Raw genomic sequence first — 25,590 nt, 5'->3', positions numbered from 1 at the left:
GTCTTGGATCCATCTGTTATATCTCAAATGGACACCAGATCCCTTACCTGATAAGTACTTCTGTCACTCAAAGAGGCCACTAAATATTAAGATGCATACTGACTAACCCTGACGGTGGGCTCTTTCCTGCTTCTGATCTTGGGGCTCCATTCCACCCTCCTAGCCACCAAGATTGCCAAGATAAAAACCCTAATCGCCTTAACTTTATCAGCCACAGCAGATTTCCACCCAGCTGGCAGATACCATCCAAGAATCAGCCTTGGTCCTGAAACTACAACAAAACCATCTCACCTCAGTAGCTCTTGCGGTCCTACAAAACCTAAGGGCTCTGACTTGGTGACCCCAGAGAAAGAGGAGCTTAGCTCTCTCAATGAAGAATGCTCTTACAATGTAACTGATCTGACCCCATAGAAGAGAGGATTAGGAACCTGCAGGAGCTGACATGCAGAATTTTACCCTTCTCAGCATTCTGTGATACAGAGCTCTCCCTCTGGCCTTCTTTGGGCTCTTGGTTCATGTCTCTCCTTTGTCCTGCAATCTCTATCCTCATCCTAATAATGATTGCCAGGTGTCTCCCAGATTACTTTTTTCAGAAAAGAATTATTGAGCTGACCCAACATTCAATGAAACAGATGCTTCTGACAGAATTCCATCAGATCTCTTAATATCATTTGCCAGTTTGATTCCCTGCTTTGGACAAACATTCCAGAGTCACTTTTTTCAATGCCTCCACCCACCCAAAAGTAGACAGAAGACTCCCATTGCTTCTTATTACCAGGAAAAGGCTGGGATGGTGCATCATGAAGTGGAACCCCTAAATGTCAGTGTCAATTATAGTGACCCACTCTCACCTGAGCTGGGTTTAACTAGAAAACAAGCCTAAACCATTTCTCAGAAGCCCTTCCTAGCTCACTGAATACTGCTAACCTGTGAGCAGGTCATATCTCTGAAAAGCTTTATAAATTCCGAACAGCTTCCTGCCACAGGACCACAAGCTCTTGCCCTGTCACTACAAACTTTTGACTGATTGAGAGCTTCCCAAACGTCACACAGGATAAGTTTTTCTGTTACAAGCAGCATGGGATATTGGGTCTTCTCATATAAACAGCATCTTCTTGATATACGGCTGTGGAGGTCTATCTGGGTCTGGTTGATTTCAAAATAAATTAGCCACTTTCTGGATCAGCCGATAAGTCTTCAGAGACTTTATACCCAAGTGACAAACTGTCTTCATACCATAATGACATCTGAGGAGCAAGTATATATTTTGCTTAACAGTAAAGTCTTAATAACTTGTTTTCCTTCCCATGGTGTGACATATCAGAGTCTACCTTTCTGTATCCCTCCAGAAAGCTTTAAATGTGTTATGCCACACACTGATAAATTTGTTGTTCTCTGTAATATCTGAACACTGTCTCCTTACTCTTTAGTGGCTAACTAACAAAATCTTATTAACATAGAAGGCCAAGTGTGTAGAATGTCCACTTCAACCTGTGCATGAGTAAGAGTTAGGAAGTTTGCAGAATGCACAGGAAGATTGTCTCTTCCTACTTGTCCTGTGACTCTGTCCCATCTTATAAAGTGCTTCATATTCTTGTAAATAGACTGAAAAGACCACATTTGACAGATCAATAATTCAGTTTCTTACTGTGAAGCTATTGATCCAGAAGATATATTCTCATAAATTCCTGTCATGAGTTGACATTGTTCATTGTTATCTGTTTTATATGCTCATTATTACATATTAAATAGACAATTTTCAAAGCCACATAAAAACTGATACTTAAGCTTATGGTGGTCCCACACCTACCATGCAGCCTATATGTAAAGAAGCATACTGGTAAGTTAAGAATTGCAAAAGGAATCACTTATACTTGTCTATATTTAGTTGCATGAAGCTAAATCAATTTCCAATGTGATAAACAAAGTTTTGAGAATGGCATTTGGGGACTTTGTCAAGTAACAGGATGCTTGACATCATGCTCCCATGGCTGTCCAGTAATCCTGGAAGGGGACTTTTCTCTCAAAGGTTATGAGGTTCCCACACCTAGGCTGTCACTGGGGGGTTGGTTTCCTGTTGGTTATGTTCCATTGTGTCCAGGCTGAGCAGATCAAACCTTCCCATGAGTTTTTTTCAGCTTTCTCATCACCAACATTGAGAAAGGAAGGGGAACATCAGTCAGAACTCAGGGATAATGGACAGCCCTTGTCATACTGTGCTTTCCTCTATTTATATACAAGGTAATTTGCTAGTCTCTTTTTAATTAAGTAAAAATTGTGAAATATTCTGTCTCCTCCTTGCCTTTCTAGATCATCAAAACAACTATGGTATAGTTTGTTAAAAGCCCTTCTCCATGAGGGTGGATGACTAACTACTACTGGTGGTCAGCAACCAACGAAGAGATTCAAAAGCAGTGGAAAACTGGCTCCAAGGAACCTTTCCATTGGCTTCAATATGCAAGCATTTTACAGTCACAAATAAGGAATACATATAGTACTTACTATGAAATGGAAGACTAAATAAACGACCCATCTCCCTCTACCTCGCTGAAAATGAAAACATACAAATACATCCCCATGATGGTCTGCACTAACAAGTTTTTGGGCACTATCACCCAGTGAGTTTTCTTTAGTTTCAATTTTAAAAAAGAACAGGAAAAGAAAGAAAGAATAAAATGAGTCTAAGAACATAAACAGAAAGAATCTACCTTCTCACAAACAGTAGGCTATTGTACAGCACTATCTCACTGCTCAGAATTAGTTCAGCTTTCCAATTGTAGGACCATGTCCTACCACAAATATCAGGAGCAAATTCTGGGTCTTAAGAGGCCTCTCCTGCATCTGGCTGGCTGAGTGACCACAGCTTAGGGGCTTTTTCCCCTTTTTTCTTCAGGTTAGCTTACCAAGTACACATGAAAAGCACAGAGTCTACGAAAACTCCATACCAGTCACAGAGAAATATCTACAGATGAAATGTATTCCTGTCTTTATCTGCAATTGTCCCCACATTGACATGGGTATCTCCAATCAAAAGCATCAACTCCACAAAGATGATTGAATTTTATAGAGGATTCATTACACAGATAAAATTGAAGAAGCCCTTGGCCATATTCCTGAACTCTTCTCAGGTTTCTCCCTTATCCTAGAGGTTAAACTGATTTCGTGTGGCTCAAATACTTAACCTTATCAACTTTTCCTCAATCAATCTTTCCCCTACACCTAACCCAGACTTAAATATAGTAGGGTCAGTAATGGGTTATCTTATCATACATTATAGCATTTTCCCAGGGATTCAGCATGAATTAACTAATCTACTCATTACTTGAAAAAAAATCCAAATAAGTAAAAAATCATGTCTCAGGAAACTCAAATAAACCATAAAAGAATCTTTTTATTAAACAATGGATATTTTTAATTTTGCGTCTGCTTCAAAGAGTCACATTATTGTCAAATCAGTTCTTACAATGTCTGTTTGGATGAGCTCCCTGCAGTCTGTGGTTACTAAGCAATGGCCTGAAGCTATTTGATTATTCCTGTTGCTCTGATAAAACACTGATGAAAGTGACTCAGATGAGAAAGAGTTTATTTTAGCTCACAACTCCAAGATACATTTCATCACTGGAGTGGAGTCACATCACACCTGTAGTTAAGAGCAGGGAGCAATCTTGCTTGTGCTCAGCTCCAATCTCCACTCCTGACAGCTTAAACTGCAAGCCTATGGGATGGTTCTCTTCACATTGGATTGGTTCTTCCCACATCAATTAACTCAAGACACGCCCTCCCTAAACATTCATGTCCACAGACAAACTCCATGTAGACAACCCCTCATTAAAATTCTCTTGCCAAGTGATTCTAGGTAATATCAAGTCAATAATTAAAGTTAAGCAGTTCATTGTGCTAGAATGACACAGTCAACTTCTATAGCATGAGTATCTGAGATATGAGCACTAGTTCATCATATCTTTTTTAAATTATTTTTAGTTTTTTAAATTAAATCATAATTTTTACTTATTCACACAGAAGTTATAAACACTAAAAGGCAGAATGTGGGGAAGGGGATGACACCGGAGTGTAGGTGTTCAGGGGGAGTACAGGTGTCTTTCAGCACATGGTGTCAGCTGGGTGAAGGTTCAGGGGACAGGTCACTCTGACTCTGTCTATAATTTATTTGTCCTTATATAAGTTGGCTACCTATTTACAAGGTCTATGACTACTCAGGCTGGTAAATTTCCACAACAGCTGCCTCTTTATAATAGCTTATAGCCCGCTGTTTCAATGTTTTTCCACAGAGACCCAAGACTTGGTGTTCGTATACATGTTCATCATATCTTAAGGAAGTAATTCCTGGTTTTAATTTTATCTGCTCTTGTTACAAATAATGTGTCCTAAAAGTGTTTTTCCCAAGTTTTTCCAGATTGTCCATTTTACCAAAATAGTTAAAAGCAAAATAGAAATAGATTTGAGCAGAGAAAATTACTTTCAAATGTTTATATGACCCTTAAAAGGTATACAGATATTATCATTTATAAAAGTGAGTAAAAGGAGGTAAAATGTCCTATTATTTTCTCTCATTGTCAAATAGAGACTAAAGCATATTTTCATTTTCAAAATGATAGGTAATAGGTCATTTATCTTGTTAAAATAATTTTAATCATGTTTTTAAATTAACCTTTTCATCCACAAAACTAAAATGCTAAGCATTCTCTGGTGACAACTTTCAAAGGCCAAATTGAAGGCAGAACACAGTTGTAGTCTGATTTCTCTTTTTCTTCTTCTTTTCTATTTTCTTTCTCTTTTTTGTGCAAGAAAGATCATAGATTGAATTTATTGTACTCCCAATCAATTTTATGCTAGATTAATCTTCCCTTTTTATTCTTTATTTTATTTATTTATATTTCAAATGTTAGCTCCTTTCCCGGTTTCCCCTCTGCAAACACCCTATCCCATCCCCCCTTCCTCTGCTTCTATGAGGGTGCTCCCCCACCCACACTCCTGCCTCCCCACACTAGCATTCCCCTACACTGGGGTATCAAGCCTTCACAGGTCTCAGAGCCTCTCCTCCCATTGATGCCAGATAAGGCCATCTTCTGCTATATACATAGCTGGAGACATGGGTCCCTCCATGTGTACTTTTTGGTTGGTGGTTTAGTCCCTTGGAGCTCTGGGAGGGTCTGGCTGGTTGATATTGTTCTTCCTATGAGGTTGCTGATTTCTATTTCAATGAAGAAAACTACTGTTTCATGAGCAATAACATCACAGGCACAGACAAGTTTTAGCAAATAAAAGCCACAGTCCTGAGTCATTACCAGGGAACACACTGTCTGTCCTAATGGGCTATGGAACATCATGCTGAACTCTTAACCTTATGCTCTCTTATTTTTACTAGCTTTCTCTTGGGATGAGTTTCAGGAATCCTTAGCTACTTTAAACATTATTTCCATTTTGTTTGGAAATTTCTTAGATTGCTCTGAGGCTAAAAGATGAAGAGAAATAAGCTTACCTGAAGGGTAACCTACAGGAGCAAGAATGAAACTCATATTTGTTGTGATAGAAGTATAATTTATAAACTTGTTTCCTAGAAGAATGTGTGCCCAACATATTCCTGACAATATCCTGCTAAAATATTCTCATTTTCTATTCTTCATCATACCACATTGTGCTACATAAATGATCTTAACTTTTAAAGTATTACCAAGGGACATCTTGGGGACTAAATGCTTCCATCAAGTGTGTGTGTGTCTTGCTGGCATTTGAGACTCCTACTTCAAGAAATGGATTTGCTCATGCAATTAAACTCCAGCAATTGAAACTTAAGCAGATTTCTATTACCTTTTACCAGACATGTTCGAGTGCAGTGATGTGGAAGGGCTTTAACCTTTCAAATTATAGCTTCCTACCATAGCCACTAAACCATTCTTGACATGGGGTCAGTCATAAATAGAAAGATAGTGAGAATTTAAAATTCCATACTAAATACTCTAAGAGAAATGGTTGCATAACTCATTATACATATACACTCAAAGGTACTCGTATTCTAGGGGTAGGTACTTATGTTACTGCTCTGAGGAGGATGGTGGGGAAGATGTAAAAACAAAGAAAGACATGCAGACAGACATCTCTGACAACTACTCTGTCACACAGAGTGGTGTCCCTGACAATACCTCCTCTCTGCATACCTTCACTTATGAACATAATCTCAAAGGATCTTAAATGTTTGCATTCATCCTGCTTCCTATGCATACATTCTATCTATTGTAATTATATCACTTTTTGCTGTGTATACTCCTCATGCATGATAATGTACTATTTAATAAATTATTTCAGAGGGATTTTTATATCCTTTCATATTGTATATTTTATTGGAAATTTAAATTAAGGCATTTGCAGTACTGTGTCAGAGAATCTTAGATGATGTTATTTTATTTGTGTCTTCTCAATTTTAACTATTGATACTTTATCAACAGAGAAATGTGTATATTTCAGCTGTGCTGGTGGTTTTTAGGACAATATTTGGATAATTATACTTCATATGATAGAGCATCTTTTCAGATCCTTTGATTTCCCTGCTTTCTGCACTGAATCCAATCACTATCTGTCCATTTTGATATCTTATAGCCTATGCTGTCCACATGACTCATTCCATCTGATCCTGACAACTGTAAACTGTCTCCAAGTTAAAGTGCTTGGTGCATTTTTATCATACAAAAGGATAAATGGTACAGGAGCAATCACAACACTGAATGAGGCCACAGTAGAAACAGTTTTTAGACAGAACGTTTATACAGGAGTTAAGTGATCCAACCACATGTAACAGAGTTGAATTCAATCTTAAATACATGGTTATGATTCAGGTAATTTATGAGGCTTGCTGCAGACAAATGGGTCCACACTAAAAGATTAGATTCCCAGCAGGATGACTGAGGTGGCTGTGATTCAAGAATCTGTAATAAGCTAGGGCTTACCTACAAGGACACAGTAAAACTTTCTTAATTCTGGTGACAAGTCACAGCAGTTTTCTGGTTCATCTGTTCTTGGTATATACTTCATAGGACTTACAGAGTAGTTCTCAAAGCATACTCTGCAGAGCCCAAGGAGTTTGCTTTATAACTATTTTCATTATCTTGAATGAAAGGAATTTTCTTTTCTCTAGTGTGTTCCTACTGATGTTCTACATGAACAAGTAACCATCATATCCTTCCCAGCCTCACATTCATATTAAAGTTTCACTTATCCTGATGAAACAGTTAAAAAGAGCAGTATTTTTTCCCCAGCGTATGTAGGGGAGGGGCCTTGGAAACTGAAAGAGGGGAAATAGGAAGTCTTTTTCAGGGAAGTCCTCCTTGGTAGGTGGCCCATGGTCCTATAGATGGCCCCACGTGCTTTCACATAATGTCAGCATTGATTAAACTCAGTGCATTGTTACCAAAAAGATTAATCTGAGAGGGAGATGAGAGGGAGTTGGGTTGCTGAACTTTCTCAGCATGCAGAGGCATGATACAATTAACTTTCTTTAGCCTAACAATTATCCAAATTTTTAGCACCCCCAAAAGAAAAGGATGCCCCAAATCAGCATAAATCAATTTAAAGATAGTGATGTCTGTGTTACCAAAGGATATGGTGGATGGTTTTTGGTCATTCAATAGATAATGGATATTTGCCATCATTTAAGTGGGGTGGTTATAAGTTGTTATGGTCTTGATCGAGGAGAAAGCTAAATGAAAGAGATTAGATTCAGACATTCTTTTTCTTTTGTTTTCCTCTATCCTTCTTTCTCTCATGTCTAGTGACAAGGGGAAAGAATGGAGGTATGAAAAGAAAAAGGACAAATATTTAAATAATACAAGAATAATAAGAATAAAGAGTAAATTATTGAATCTATTCTTAACCTATAGAGCTACATGTAGACAAAAATTTTTTTACATTGGTATAGATCTTTGTATATTGATACAAAATTAAGGTTATATTTGGTCTCAAGATACTATGAGTCAACTACTGTTAAGGTATTGTATCTATTTAGTTACTAAAAATGAAATGTTAAATTCTAGTACCCTAAAAACTGCTATTATAAACTGTTTAGAATAAGTAAGAAATACAAGTTAATAGTTAATCAAACTTATGGTTATGTTAGATACTAGTCTAGTTTATTATAGAAATATGTTTCCATGGTTAAACAGGTAGTGAGTCATTAGAAACAAGCAATGTTTGCATATTCAGATATGCTATCGATAGATAGGTGATATCCAAACCTCTCAGAGAGCCACAAAATATGACACTTAAAGATGTCTTATCATTGAAAGGCTTTTATGACAATAACATATATCTGCTCCTGTCAACACTCCCATTGTTCTTCAGGGAAGATAATGAATATTGAGGAAACTCTTTTTATAGTTTGCTTCAAATATGACAAGGTGCTACTGGGCAAGAAACTGCCATCGCTTCAACTGATAATAGTGTGTTGTCCAGAATGAACCAATGGGATGGAAGGAAGGCAGCTGCCAAACTGTGCCGAGACAGCAAGGTAAGGAGTCCTTCATGATTCCTGCTTCAGAAAAAAAGTTTGTCATGTATTCTGTGCTAGAAGACTAAAGATGATGCTCCTATGACTCAGAAATTTTGAGTGATTATTCAGGCAATCGGCTCTTTTGTAACTTGTGTAGATTTGGAAGCTGCTTGCTATGCACTTCCTGAATACTCAGGTAACATTTATTCCTTCTCAAGTCTCTGATGTCGTAGAAGACTAGATAGTTATAATCTCACATTAAGCTGTGTATGGTTTAAGAAAATGTATTTAGAAGATGTTTTTGGTTGGTAATGAAAGTAATGATCAAAAATTATTTAGGTACAGAACTATGATCTCACCAATAAAATAGATAATAGAATACTTTATCTTAATTAGCCAAACACAAATGGGCTGAGCATTGTGAATGTAATTTTTAAGTGACTGTTTCATAATTTTTTTCATTATATTTAATGTATTATTGCAAAAGAAGTCTTTTTTTATTGGACTAAAAAGCCTTTTGTTGATCTTGTGGGCATTGAAATGATGCTGAGTTCTGTGCCCCAATATCAGGTTGCAGTCTGGACATGAGCACTGTATTAGCCAATGTGCTATCATAATGCTCCACAATAATTTCTGGTTGGATAATAAAAGGCTGGAGCCTGTGACTGGGAAGGAGAGAGAAGAAGGAGGAACTTGAGGTTGATCAGGGGGCCTCCAGTAATTAAGAGAAGGAGAAGGAGAAAGGTAAGGAAAGGAGATCTCTAGGAGGCAGAATGAACTATGAGGATGTACCATGAGCATGCGGCCAAGAGAAAATCTTCCTGAGGACACACATGGATTCAGTTGGCAAGTAACCTGGGGCTATGGCTGGATGTAAGTTAAAATAGCTCTGAACATGCCCAGTTTATGCTTGCAGCCTGTTAATAAAAATATGAGGTTCACTTGTCTTTTATTAGGGAACTGTGTGGGCTAGAGTGGGAAAGAACACTTCCCCTACAAATTATTACTATATGACCCCCCTGGTCTGAGGCAAGTATTGACAGATAAATGATCTTTGGTTTCCATAATCAGGAAGATTTGTGTGTTGAAGAAGAAAGATTTTTTTAATCCTAAACAAAATAATAATGAACTGTCCAAAAATGCACAGTTTTTCCAGGTTGGTGGAAAAATGTTATATCTGATGCTCGTAAAAATCATGGATCTCCTAGATCTCTCATGCTAGAATTGCCCAGTCATGTCTGGAAACAAAGAGATATCAACAAAACACCTAACACATTTATACTGGAAATGGAGCACCATGGAATGTTGCTGTAGTTAAGAATATGGGCAAAGCGACTTGGCGTGAGAGATGCAGAAAATTTAGTTGTATAATTAACCAGAAACCAGCTCAGGCTCGAAGATCCCATTCCACTGCTCATAGGTGACCCATAGCCTAATTTTATGCTATTTAATTGTAGCACACTCTTGTTTCAACTTTTGTTTCAGTATTGTGTTGGCAGTATATTTTAGAACACATTAACACAAAAAATTGTTATGGAGTTAGCTCTAATAAGGCTACATTGTGGCAGAGGTAATGGCAGAAAAGTATTCAATTACCTCACATTCAATGGAACTGAATGAGTTTTAAGAGCAAAATTTACTGAATTGTGTTAGATGATCATAGCCATGCTCCTTTTGTGATTGATTTTCTAATATAATAAAATACACTTTAGTTATGCCATAAAGCAATATCTACCATAATTCTAGTGGCCTTGCTGATCATATATCAACTATCGCTTATTAAGTCTTATAATCTTAGGTCCATATTTCTGTACAATAAAAGATCTAAAACCATCTAAAGATACTACCGTAACACAAAGTATCAAGTTTAAGTTTTTTCACCAACCTGGATGCTAATATACTTATATCTTCTCTTATCTAAACCTTTCATCTACTATTTATCCATTATCTATTTTTATCTAACTCATATTCATTATCTACTGGTATGTATGTATATATGTCTATTTTCTATTATATATAGATAATATACCTATTTATCATCTATTTTTGCATTTATAATCTATCAAATTTACTATTTATTTTTCTATCAACCTATCAATTTTTATCATAATGAATGTTTCTCTAGATAACTGCAATTCTTTATTACAAGAGGATTTGCCAAATCACCTATGAATTCTGAATTTTTCTTTGATAAACCAAAGTAATTGATTTTTATAGTTTATAAAAGACTCCTCATAGATGGTGAGAACAATATCTTTCTAAGGAGAAAACTCTATAAAGGAGAAATGAGTGAGGCTTGTTATGAAATCACAAGATTTATACTGCCTTGCAATCCTACCAACCTGTAAATTTTATAACAGAATAAAGGAAATACTTCTAGTGCTGTTATTAACTGGAATACTTATTAAGACTACAGTGGTGAGCTACTCCTTAGTTTACTAATAAATGTATGAATTCAGAATCCGTTGTTGAATCTATAGTAACAATATAACTATAGCATTATTGAGTCACGTGGTAAGATACATACCTATAATTCTAGAATTTGGAACTTGTTTTGGGGTTTCTATTGCTGTGAATAGATACTATGATTTTCGCAACTCTTATAAAGGAAAACATTTAATTTGAGCTAGCTTACATTTTCAGAGGTTTAGAGTTCATTATTGTCATGGCAGTAAACATTATAAGGCATAGGCAGATGTGGTTCTAGAGAAAGAAACATGAGTTCTATTTCTACATTGACAGGCAGCTAGAGAGAGAGTAGAACTAGGCATGGCTTCTGATGTCACCCTACCGCCATACCCTCACCACCCAGAAAATACTTTCTCTAACTAGGTTACATCTTCTAATAGCGTCCCTTTGTATTGGGCTATTTTCATTCAAATCAATGCAGAAGAAGAGTAAAAGGTCACCCTCACAGGTCATGCTCAAGATAAGACTTAGCTCTCAGTGACACTGCATCAAACATGTAAAATAATAATTTTGTCAAAGTTAAAATTCATGAATAAGTTTATTTATGAAATATATAATTTTATTCTGTCATTGTTAGAACAGGTTTAGAAAGACTAAGAAACATCTAAGGCCCTTGATAGAACTGTTGATTATTGTAAGCCATAATATATATAGGAGGGTACTTAGTAAAAATTTCATGAAATTAATGATACAAAAGAACTATCTACTCTTGTATAAAATAACTGATTGTAAGCCACTTGCTGACAGGTTACTACTGCTGCTGCTGCTGCTGCTGCTGCTGCTACTACTAATAATAATAATATGAATGAGTATTAAAATAATTTAAAATGAATTCAAAATAGTTAATACTTTAAAATGGAACATTATATCAAAGGTCTAGATAGATTTTGTAAAGAAATAATAGAAATCAAATGCCAACATGGCATATTAACACCTCAGCTATGGTGTCGACAACATAACAGTATGCATGAGAGACACACAACTCTTCTGTACTGTTCATAGGCCTCAGTGTCTCCAATGGCAAAAAGGGGAAGAATCTTACTGTGGCACTCACTGAAATCTTGAAACAGTCCTAGAATCACAGCAACAGAACAAAGTAAAATGAAATCTGCAAAAATACAATGCATTTCACATTTTAAAATATACTCCTCTAAAAAGTTAGTGTACAGGTGAATTGGGCAAAACTTTCTTACAAAACAATGACTGTCTGGCATTATATATACACTGAAGAATTCCTGGAGTGAGGTTGCATTAATGACAATATTATTCCTGATTGACATGCCACAAATTTTTGGTAGACTTGTTCATCATATAGATATTGGGGATAAACTCATTGTAAGTTGAAAATAACACCACTGGGCTGGGTAGTGGTAGAGTGAAATAAAAACAAAAAAAATAGAAAATGTAAAAGCATAAAACAAATACCTGAATATTATGTGTAGGGAAACAAGAGACATTACCACATTCATTACAATCAGTATCAGAATACAAGAGACCAAAATATGTGAGTCTATGTTTTCCTTTCATTGAGAGAATGTGATCTTTACACATTAAAGGCAACTAATACTCTAGAAATAACTCAGAGAAAAATCAACAGCAGTTCACACTGAATTAGCAGAAACCTAGCTCATCAAGTATTCCAGATGGAAATAAAAACCTGTCCAAACAATGAAAATACAAACAACAATACAAACTTATGAGTGTTTAGAACATCTTCCTATTCTGAGCAATTTCTTCAACATCAGAACAATTTCTGTTTGCAACAGATGAACCCAATCAACCACAGTAGAACAAGCCTGGTGAAAAAAATAAGCCTGGTGATTGTCAGCCCTAAATGGGACCTGTATCCCACACCCCTCCTTCAAAGTCTCAAGAATCATTAGAGAACAGAGGGTGGAAAGAGTATAAGAACTAGAGGTATTGAATGAATACCAGAGAAAAAGGTCTTCAGGATACAGGTAAACTTACTAACTCGCAGTGGCTTGACTTCATGCATAAGACCTGTGCAAGCACAAACCAGACAAAATCCCAGTATGAAGTGGGGAGATGAGCAAGAAGTCCCAACCCTACTTGAGGAGCTATTGCAACTGACAGCTGCAGGGAGAGGGACATTCAGAATTCTTTAATGTTGTGACCCTTAGTAAAGGGACCACACTCCACAGGAAAACCATTCAGCTAAGAGCATATGGCCAGCAAATTGATACACAAATGTAGTTGAGTATAAAAAGATGGGACAGGTGTGGAGAAACTGTAAGAAGGGCATGAATATCTTCAAAATACACTGTGTAAAACTCTCAACGTACTCAATAAAAATAGAAATTCAAAAAACAAATAAAATTCACAACAGGAAAAAAATCAATAGAAAAAAATCAACAGAAAAACATCAACACAATATATTTTCAAAATACGAGCAAAAGAGGAAATTTATTTTGGGGGTATAGTCTTTATTGTGGTAAGAATTTATATTCAGATTAGTGTTTATCAAATTTGGTTTCACAATTTAACATTTTAATGCATATATACAGTGTATCTTAATCTTATCTTTCTCTCTAACTCCTCCTTGTCTATCTCTACCAAACACATCTCCCCAAAATAATAAAAGGAGAGAAAAGTTTATATATATATAAAATAAATGAAGATACTGACATTAAAATTGAAGCTTCAGAAATAACTCAAAGGACTGTGATACTGCTATGAGTAATTTATATAATGTAGGATTACTGGTAATAAAGAGTATATTCAGCAAATACATAGAATTCTAAGTATGAGATAAAGAAATGGAATAGCTAAACAGATTACGTCTGGGAAACTTGGTAAGCCACCAAATATCTCTCACTGAAGCACAATCTTGGATCTAGCATACTCTCTGAAGAATTTGAAAAAAAAAAGTTCTGAAAGAATAAATCTTCCAAAAGCAGATGAGAAATGTACATTTTCAGGATATTTTATGTTGCGATCATCACTCTGACACATGAGCTAGAAAGGATGCTAATATGCTGAGGTCAGTGGATATAACAGCAAACTCAATCTACAAATCTCTGAAAGACTTACCTTCTGTATTTTTGACATTTGCCCATTGCTAGATATGATATTTCGACATTTTGTCTTGTTTTTATTTTCTTTCACTCTTACTTAATCTCAAGATCCAGTGGAATTTAAGCCTTGATGCCAGTGTAGCTCACATGTGAAAACAATCAGTGTGACTCACAGTAACAGCAGAACAAAAATTTAAATATGGACATCTTGAAGAAACCCACACAAACAGAGAGTAAAGGGTACATATATCCTTCCAGGAGTTTTTCTAGCTGGTGTGGGGTTGAGACTGAGGGAAATTATGAGCTGACCCTGTCAGAAGAATCCAAAGGTTGAGATCACCCCTGATTCTCTCTCTGTAAGTGGTGAACCCAGAAAACTGTTGGTCATAGTCAAAGGACACAGATGCCAATGTGTTCTCCTGGCTTCCATGGAACCCAATGGTGATGGAGACCTGGATGCTGAAAGACAGGCAGCTCACCCAACTCCTGTAGAATTCTATTTTCTTAACTATTTCCCATTGAGGCAATACCATTCTGCTGGGGTTGGTCATTAAAAAAAGGTTTTTTTTAATTTTATTGATTAAAACACTACACTAATTTATTTCACACTCCCTTACAGTTACATTCTTTATTTTATTTTCAATTTTTATTGAAAATCGATTCTTCTCTCATACAGTACATCCTGACCACAGTTGTCCCTCCTTCCATTCCTCCCATTTCTTCCCCTCCCCATCTCCCCACTCCCTGCCCCATTTCCTCTTCAGAACAGAGCTGGCCTCCAAGAGAAGACAGCCACACAGGAAAAAAAAAGATACAATGAGTCAAGCAAAATCTCTCATACTGAGACCAGACAAGGCAACCCAATAAGGTGCAAAGAGTTCCAAAAGAGCATTTCTGAACACAGAGCCTTAGACTGCTAGGCCATATGACACCAAAGCATCCTTCTAACAGTTGTTTTATAGTTTCAATTCTAAACTCGTAGTAAGTATTTATATGTAGAGATTTTCTCCAAGATTAAAAACACAAACATTTAAATTGAAGAAGCAAACCTCTTCTAGTGCTTTTGGGTTCTTTTTGGAGTAATTTTCAGTGTCTAAGTACTAAAATTTAAATAGGAATTTCCAAGTAAATGATTTCTTTCTCAACTAGCCAGTGGTCTCTTTTTTAAAATAGATTTTTGTTGCTATTGTTACTTTTTTGTATTTTGTGTGTTTTGACAAATTCTAATAAGAATAGAGGGAATTTTAAAGAAAATAGAATTTATTTAGTAAGCATTTGTTCCAAGAAATCGATGTACAACTACCAACACCACCACAAACAAAATCAGTCCTTAACCTTCCCTTGTGATGTTTATAATCTATACAAAAAGAGAGACATGAAAATAAATCACAACAGAGCCAACTCAGCTGCATCTTTCAGAATTAAAATGCCAAGGTAAGAAAAACTGTTGTGTAAAAATGCTGAATTTACTCATTCATTTATTTGTATCTGTTGAGACAAAATGTGAAACCTGTTGCCATTAAAAATGTTTTTAGGTGATAGAGATGGAATCAATCTCTGTGACTGTTCAAATAACATTCAAAATATGAAGGATTTTATGGAAAGGATCAACAAAATCGTGTATCAAAATAAGCAGTATTAATTCCATTAAATATGTTGACTCTTTAGACCCTGAAAGAACTGACACTCTTTGCTGAAATGTGTGCAGAAAGTTAGGCTATACCTGCTCTTTCTTCTTTTGTGGTGGATGTTTGTATTTCTCCTGGATGTTGAAATAAATTGGAAATATCTGCGTTGTGTGTAATTATAGATTTGCTTCCTAGAAGGTTAAAAAAAAATCCAGATCTGGAAAGAGGCTTGTCTGTTACTTGTTAGACATTAGCAAAGTCCATATGGATGCAAAGTGACATCCTTCAGAAGCAAGTGAGAACCTGCATGGCAAACATCTCCCGGTCCAAGTGTGCCTGCCAACGGAGAGACTGTACACCTAAAACCTGCGCAAGACGGATGCCATCTGCATCGAAATTAAACACTTCAGAAAAAGCAGCAGCTTCCCCCATGTGCTGACATGCAACACGAAGACAACTCACTTGTGCACAGAGGCTGCCAAAAAGGCCAAACTGCACATTATTCTATAACATTTTGCAGAAGCTTGTGTTTACAGCAATATCCAATGCTAGCATCTCAAAGCAAGATTTGTCTTTGTCAAAACAAAAACAGAACAACAAGAATTTAGTCCATATTGAGTCCTTTAGTCCTTCAAAGATTTTTTTGTTTTGTGTCCAGAAATTCTTACCTGGTGTTCATTAATTTTAAGACTTATATTTTATGTGTGCACAAGTTACATAATTATTCAGAAATGTAAATGTAAACTGTCTATAATTACTTGTTCTTCACAAAGAGATTTATTACAGAGGCAATTAGGTGAGCCTCATTGAAAATGTTTCCACATTCGCAAATAAAACCTTAACATGGTAAAAATGCCATGTATAATTCTGTTCTACAGAGCATTTGACTACTCTGCTGGCTAAATTATGTTTATACATATATAGCAAGATGTAATATTCTTTTATATATAAGCCCATTAATATGTATGTGGCCCTTTCTTTGTAATATAAGTATTCAATGTAATTCATCACTATTATACAGCAATGAACACAGCCTTCTGATCATTGAAAATAGAGTCATTTCTGAGTAGTTTATCATCCTGACTTCCTCCATTAGCCAATATACAACTTACAAAGAAAGTAGAGAGATGTTTTTGGTTATTTGTGTGTATGTGTGTGTGTGTGTGTGTGTGTGTGTGTGTGTACCGCATAAGGATTGTTCCGAATGAGGGCTCATCAATTCTGCTTGAAAAACTAAACTCACAAACAGATAGAGCACATGTATTTGCATACATTACGTTATTTTGTGTGGTGGTAAGTTTTCAGTGCTTAGTATCATATCATAAGCATCTTGTCAGATCTCCTTATATATAGCTATCAGAAGATTCTCAGTAAAGCAAAGAATAAGTATATTCATGTTTTCATCTAAACAATACCTACTATCTAGTTTCCTGATAGAAAAGTCAAGCAGGGCCAGGACTCTGCCTCCAAACCTAAATGTCTGCTAAGAGTGAGTTACATAAGTTAACAGTCACAGAACTGTTTGAAATATGGCCTTGCAGATTATCAGAAAGACAAACAATATATTTAATTTTAATTAAAAATATTGAATTTTACTTATCACCCATCATCTTTTATTCTATCTAAGGAAAGCCTCATATAGAAGCTAATGACTTCAGGAACGTACTAGTGTTTAATAGAGTCTTTCTGTCTTAGATGCAGTTGCTACCTGCACTTTGGATTGCTTTTGTTTGTTTGTTTGTTTGGGGGGGGGTGTTGCAACTTCTTTTTATTACATAACAGTGTTCAGTCCCATATCATTCAAACCGATGAAAACTACATATAATACAACTTTCCCTATAAAATTTCTAATTGGCATCCTCTGCCTCTGATTTACTCTAGAATAAAATATTTATGAGGATGATCAGGAATGTCGAATTGCAAGGATGTACGTAAAAGAATGAACACTTAGTGTTGGTGCTCATGAATATGGAATAACAACCATGAGCTCCCTTGAAAACTGAAAATAAAGGGATCTAAGCCCATAAACCACGGAGACATCAGCATGTCTATCTTTGTAGATGCTCCATTCAAAGAAGCCAGGAAGTGGGACCAGCATAGCTGTCTTCCAATTAGTGAGTGGTTAAAATATATGGTATATCACACTACATAACTTTTAATTTTTAAAAATTATTATTTTGTGTGTGTGTGTGTGTGTGTGAGTGTGAGTGTGTGTGTGTGTGTGTGTTTGCCTTCCAACTATATCTGTGCAGCTCAAGCAGTGCCCACAGCAGCCAGAAGAGGGAGCCAGATACCCTGAATTGGAGTGCTTGGTGCGGAACCATGTGGGTGCTGGGAATTGAACGAGTATTGAATCTCTGGATAGTACTCAGTGGTCTCGACCTAACCAATCTATTCAAATCCACACACTATGAAGTTTCATGTAGCTATAATTAAAATTAAAATCATGACATCTGCAAACGATGGATTCAAGGGCAAAGCATTGTATTAAGGAAAATAATGAGTTAGAGAGTAAGACTGAGTATCTAAGAGGGTCTGAAGGGAACAAAGGGACTGAAGAAATTATGTAATTGTGCTGTAGTCTCAAAAATAAACGAAAGAGGAGGAAGAGGAGAAGGAGTAGGAGGAGGAGGAAGAAGAGGGGGAAGAGGAGAAACTGGCATATAAGAAACTTCCTATATGCTTAACATGTGTGTATGTACCTGTGTGCGGGTATATGTATGTGTGCGTGTGTGAGTGCGTGTGTGTGTGTGTGTGTGTGTGTGTGCTGCCTGACAAAACTAGACATGTGATTATGAGTAGAGTGGAAGAGACCTTATTAGAGATGTAGAGTAGAGGAACTAATGGATAACATATAATAAGAGATCAGAAATTTGGACTAACTACGGGAAGGAAAAAAAACAGGTAACGTGAGGCAGAAGAGAACAGAGAAGGGTAATGACCAGGCAAAATAAAAGTATCATGACATATATCTCTGATAACACCACCATCAAGCCAGGATTGCATGCTAGCCTACAAATTAATTTAAAATACATATTAAAATACGATTTTTAAAGTTCTAAATTTTCTGTGTAAATCTATTTATGAGACTATGAGTTGTTAAGAATCTGAAATTCTAAACCCTTCTGGTTATATCTAAGAAAATGGGTTTGCTTCTTGTACCTCACTACAAGCAACTCTGCTATAGATTAATTTTTTTCTCTGAAGACATGAGTTAAGATTGTCCAACAAAATATATCTTCTGTGGGAAAATATGAACTTAAAAGGGAACTAAGAGGTTCTGATTGCTTCATCACTTTTTCTATATGCTATTATAAATAATCAGACTTCATTTCACAAGGTTAGAAACTATTCAAGGTTCCTGAACAAACAAGCATGAATTAGAAAACCACTGGCTACACTGTGTTAACAGGAAGAAAAGAGAGTCCAAGAAAAGGGTAGAAAGCTGGGCCAGAGACACTAAGTTGATCTTTTTGTATTCCCAATTTGCATTAAAGCCCACTTGGCTGCTGACTGACTTTCACCCTGAACGCCAATCACACATGTATTCTGTGTGTGTGAGAAACACCCTTCTCTCACACAGCTCACTTCCTTAGGAGAGGAAAAAGTAGAAAAATCTCTGCCAAATAAAGTTTTGAATCAATGTCATTCTTCAAATATTTGTAACCAGAAACAAAAACAAAAGTATATCAATCACAATTAATCTTGTTTCTTTGTTTTCTTTTTCAAGGCAAAGTTTCTCTGTGCAGTCTTGGCTGTCCTGGAACTCACTGTGTAGACCAGGATGTCTTGAACACAAAGATCTGCTTCTGTCTGCTTCCTGAGTGTTATGATTAAAGAAATGTGCCACCACCAGGCACAGTAGTTGTTATTTTAATATACCCAACCTAAAACTTTCCAAGAGTTGACTCTCCATATTCATGATCTAAGTTTAACATAGGACTGATATAGGCTACTCTACCTGCTTTCTACAGCATCTCTCAATCACCAAACTGACCTTCTCACTCAAATCAAACTAATTACTCATTCCCAATATATACCATTAATTTCTAGTCACTTACATATATGTTAACCAGCTGGTTCGGAAAAATTAGAAAAATATCCCTATTATAGTTTACATATGCTATTTTTTGTTTTTTTTTACATATCATTTTCTCCTTGAAATTTTTCTTTCCAACATTAAACTAGTTCCTTTGTTTCCTGTACTTTGAAGGATTCGGTTTATAACATTAAAACCAACATTTATTCAATCTCCTGCTGCTCATAAACAATTTTTACAGGTGATCTGTACTGTGTGTAGCCCCATTCATGAAAACACACATGACTTCTGTGTTTCATCTCTTTACTTGACACGCAGGGTGCGGCACAGTGTTTCGTATTCTCCATTAAAGTTAATCACTGATGTAAATGTGCATATGTGTATGTATATTTGCTGAAGACAAGTAACAGAAAGGAGAATTATTTTGAGCCTATTATTCTCAAAATATAGTGAAATAAAAAATTAAGTTTTTGTTGTTACTGATACCTCCCAATTCTGACTCCTGATTAGGAGTTGGGAAGAATTAGAGTTTGAACACCTTTATCTTCATTTCAGTTCAGTGAATCTTATTGGCTCACTTCACTTTTAGGGGAATTTATTACATTTCCATAATATCCACAAAGTTATTAAAATAAATAAACTTACACAAATTGTTCCTTTCAGCAAGAATAAGAATTTATGCACTTTTTGTAGCTGATAATTATGTTTGAAATATTTTCAGTTTTCCAAGAATTTTGTAGAGTTCATTTTAAATTCCAAGCTGTGTATAGCAGTTTGACACCTTTGTGTGCATTCCACTGTTAAGGATTAAGTTCTATAGCACCCTTTTTCAGTTTGACTGAATAATTATTCTACAAAAAACCACCTATTCAAAATTCAGTAGACTCTTTTTAGCTTCCATGTCAAATCCTCACGAAGTAGACTGTCTGATTGCCTTCCATGTTCTTAGTGAACCATTCTTAAATTTGTTATCACAGTTTAGTCGATGATGTAGGCTGTGAATGCTCTCTGATTGGCTGTCAAGGCTGGAAGTCCACGCAAGTGAAGTAAAATGAATATTGTCATTGATATTATGCAATTAAGTAATTCTGAAAGCATTTTTGAATGGTCATGAATTTATTTCAATGGAAAAGATTTAAGAATGATAGCTATGTGGAGGGAGGAATGAAATTTTATTAGAAAAGTATGTTTTGGAGGGTTGCTTCTAAATGTGACTGATGAAGTTTTAAGCCATGAGTTTACTTCCCTGTAACCTGAAGAAGACTCACACAAAACTATCTTCCTCCTGAGACCTGCAGTTCTTTCCTACAAGGCAGTGACTTTCACTCATGACCCTAATATCTATGAGCTTCCTGTTGTTGTTTTTTTTTTCTGGGCTCACTATTTCTGCCTTTGACTTTTTGGCTGATTTCTCTCAAAAGCGTGAATTTTTTGAAAGTGTACATAATATCTAATCTTGCAAAACATTAATATAGAAGCAGGTATAAAATTTCAACTATCTTGCTTAAAGCTCAACATCAAAGAATTTAGAAACATATAGTGAAATATCAATTATTTTTGATGGGTATTGATAGGAGCCTGACTCTTATCAACCTAGAGATGCACCAGCCTTGGAGGCCAAGCCAAACAAATGAGCTTACAGGGACCCCTGATCAATCAATACCAAGTCAAACATGTGAACCTATAGAGATCACTGCTCAATTGAGACCAAGTCAATCACATGATCCTATGAAGACCACTCCTAAATCCACAACAGAGGGGAAAAAGAGATTACAAGAGCCAGATGTAGCAAGAACATCAGCAGAGCAGTGCTTCCCAGACAAGATGGGAGTCTGCACAGGTCAACACACTGGGGCGGGGGCAGTGACTGTGTTCACAGATCATCATAGCTTCAAAGCTGACAATGTCTCATGATGGATGGGTGATGGACTCAAGGAATCCTATTTCTACCTAAGAGTTATTGACACTTGATAGATACTGGGATAGAGACCAGTTTTCTTCACAGATGAGTCCTGATAAACAGCCTATGTTGAATGAATGGCTTACAACCCTGTACATCTAAGTAGGAATAAGTTGACTCAAGTTTCAAAAATATCACATTAAATTGAGGGAGAGGAGAGATGGGTGATATATAGGTATTGAAGAGGAGAAAATAGAAATGGCTTTATTCAAAATGTTTATGTGTTGAAATTATTCTTTATATTCATTCACACAATACACATTTGCTTTTGAAGGGAAAGAAATGAAAATTTGCCCTTTCAGGCAGGTCATCTTAATGAGCTGTTAAAAGAAAACAAAAACAAAAACAAAAGCAAAAGAAAAGGCAAAAGAGAAGAGAAAAGGAGAGGAGAGACACAGAGAGAGAGAGACAAAGAGACAGAGAGACAGAGAGACAGAGAGACAGAGAGACAGAGAAAACTGGACTCTCTTTTCAAATTAGCCAACACACAGTTGATTCTTCCATAGTCATGAGGAGAGATGGAAGGCAATATTATTTGCTTATGGCTGCATAGCTACCTGAATATTTAGTCATTCTTCTGAGTTATTCTAGCAACATCTATCTTTTCCAAGTAACAGATTTTCATTATTAGAGAACAGAAGGTCTGTTTCATGTTTTGCCCCAATGTGCCACTTAAAAAAAAGTGATATTGGATATTAAAAACACAGGCTTCCAAAGGGCCAATGAAAGAAACAGAATCCTATGCCAAAATACAAAATAGAAGAACAAAATTGGACTCCTTCTGTTACCAATTCTCGGGCACCCTCCAGCGAGCCCTTTAAGACATGCCTTCTGTTTTAGCAGCTTTGAACATTCAAATTAGGAAGCTGAACCTTCAAAGCAAATATCATCAAACATTACAAAAGCTACTCATACATTTGTGCCTGGCGGGCTCCAAACTGAAAGAGTGATATGAGTCTGCACTCAAATTTTCTTTGTTTCGACAAAAGGAGGCAGAGCATCTTCCTGAAAAGCATGATTAATTTTAATCTTTATTAAATGTTTCCATTTTCTTGTTTCATTCTGCTCATCTGAAAAAGACCATAGTAGAAAAAATATAGAGAAGGAGTTTATTTAGTTCACACTTACAGACTACAAATTATCGGGGGAGGTCAAGGCAGTAAGGGAAGATTGCATCCACATCAAGAGCAGAGAGTAACAAATCTCCCATACTGCCTATTTGGATGCACTAGGGCCCCACTAATGTTTTCATTCTTGTTTAGTTTACAGAATGGTGCAGTCCACAGGGGGATTGGTTATTTAATGATATAGAGAGTCCCCCACATACCAACCTGGTCTAGATTATTCCTGAATTAAATCTCTTTACAGGTGGTTTTAGATTGTGGTAGACTTAAATGTAAAAACCATCACAGGGCCCATTCTCTACATAACTTCATTCTATAGTTTTTGACACAAAATATTAAAGTTAAGAAATAACTTGTTTTTAAAGTTTTATGTGACAGGTTACTTTTGTAGAGAGGTTAAACACTGAAGATTTAAATGGATAGTTAATTTTAAGGAAAGGGCCACAAATTGACATCTTGATAATGCTTACATTTGATGACAGTCTGATAACAGAAACTCTTCAACAACCTCCTATAAAAACATATGTATTTTAACGTCTTCCTAATCCTTAGTACACTACCTATTATCAAACTATTATGGTAAATGAAAGTCCAAGATACTTGCCAGAATAAACAGTAAAGGTGTGCCTGCCATGCACCTGAGTCTGAACCATTAAATAGTTGAGATTTACATACCAGTGGATGCAAAAGCAGCTTTCAGGACCCCATAAAAGTCAGCTATTACTTTTTTAGAACCTTTGTCATATGTTTGAAATCCCGCTGGTACTCTACAGTTGGCCTATGTAGAAATATTTATACCACGGAACTGAGTGAATGACATAAAATTACTTCAGTCACACACACTGAAGACTGTTAAGTATTGATAGGCAGAATCCCATATATTGGGGTAAAGTGATAATCTTCAGTTCTAAGTAGAATAAAATATTGTATATGATATCACCTTAAAAGTAAAGCTGTAAAATACAGATCAAAGTGAGAAAAGTTTAGTACTTTCTACCCAAAACATATGATCTACCTTTTTTCCTCTTTAAACTTTTGTTTCATTTCTTTGAAACAATTGATTTCTATGAAGAGATTTTAGTTTTGGTTGAAATAGCATACCTTCTTCTTATATCTTAATTTTGGTTTATTTTTTAAAAAGGACGCCAGGCAGTGGTGGCACTCACCTTTAATCCCAGCACTTGGGAGGCAGAGGCAGGCGGATTTCTGAGCTCGAGGCAAGCCTGGTCTAGGACAGCCAGGGCTACATAGAGAAACCCTGTCTCAAAAAAAAAAGCAAATAAACAAACAAATAAAAAAAGGGACATCTTAGTTGTTTCAATTCCTGTGTCACCAGGTATTCTCTCTAAGTCCTGCAGGCCTAATGTGACAGTTGTCACCCATTCATTTCCTGATCTTTCTGTTGCTTTATTCATCTCTCTGTCCTTGAGGTGATTGTCACCATCTCAAAAGCAGAGTAACTGTGACTTCATACAGAAGACCCTGAGTTTGGGCTCACTAATGTTTTATATCATAAGACCGAACCATGAGGTTCACAGTGGCCTAACGAGATGCTTCACAATCCTTGGACATGTAAGGTTTGATAGTTGCGGAGGATGGGAAGTGTCTGCTCAGTAGGGAAAACATACTAAGTCATCCTTCAGAAACTCTAGTGGCATGACAGTTGCACTAGGTTGAACCCCTGGTGCAGAATATTTTTGTGTGTCTCTGCCATCTCTGTCTGCAGGTGAGAGATATGGACTCCCTAGGAAAATCTGGTCATTACTCCCTACCTGTAATGAACACATGCCAAGAATTCTACTAAGCATCATATATCATTAAACAATAAGATTATTACCATAACGGGTGTGATTTTGTCTATATAACAGGTCAAAAGGCTCAAGTTAGTGTAATATTCTGATTTCCAATATTACAGAGTTTAATTTGGATTTTCAAATTTGGCCTTAGAGTGATCTTCCTATATTCATCCAAATAACACATTGGTATTTTTTTCAAATGAAGACAATTAAAATCTTCATCCTCATTCTGATCTTAGTCACTGGTTCATTGCTATGTAGAGTGGGCCCTGGCACCAGCTTTGGAAACCTCAAAGCCCATGCTCAGTGACATTTCCTTCAGCAAATCCACCCCTAATCTTTCTCAAATAGTGCTACTGCTCCCTGATGACTAAGCATTAAAATATATGAGCTTGTAGGGACCAGGGAATGGAATGTGGTGCTCTGAACAAGAATGGTCACAATAGGATCATATATTTGAATGTTTAATTATCAGAGATTGGGATTATTGGAGAAGAATTAGGAAGTGTAGCCTTTTTGCAACTGGTATGGTCTTGGAGGAAGCATCTGAACCTATAATAAATGCTTTTCAACACTTCCTGTCTTCAGCAATAGAGCAAGAACTAACAACCATCCAATGCTCTGCAGCTATATCAAGCCTGATCTGACAGACAGTAGATCCCATTTTACAATCTACTCACTACATGTCCAGAGATTCTCTGCTGGAGCAGGATGGTAGAAATTTCAGCTCACAACTGTCTTGCTGTTGCTTATTCCTGTTTTAGCAAGAACATATATGTATGCATTTTTTCACTATCAGAATACAGCTCATGGAATTAGCTTCGGTAGGTGAATCTACTGCCACTTATATACATCTTCCTGAGTACCAGACCTCAGTAATAATGAAATGCCACCTCCTCCGTGACTATCAGCTGGAAAAGAACCTTGTAAATGGCAGTTCTAAACATAGTTGACTCCTTCATTGTTTTAAAGCAAGAAGTATAGGTGAGATGCCAATAACAATGAGGCATTTTGGTGTACTCAGAAATAGATAATAAAT

Source organism: Grammomys surdaster, unplaced genomic scaffold (assembly GCF_004785775.1).
Source record: "Grammomys surdaster isolate TR1022 unplaced genomic scaffold, NIH_TR_1.0 125996, whole genome shotgun sequence".
In the NCBI taxonomy this organism is placed as follows: Eukaryota; Metazoa; Chordata; class Mammalia; order Rodentia; family Muridae; genus Grammomys; species Grammomys surdaster.
The sequence above is the reverse complement of the archived record's forward strand: the minus strand, read 5'-3'. Positions refer to the sequence as shown.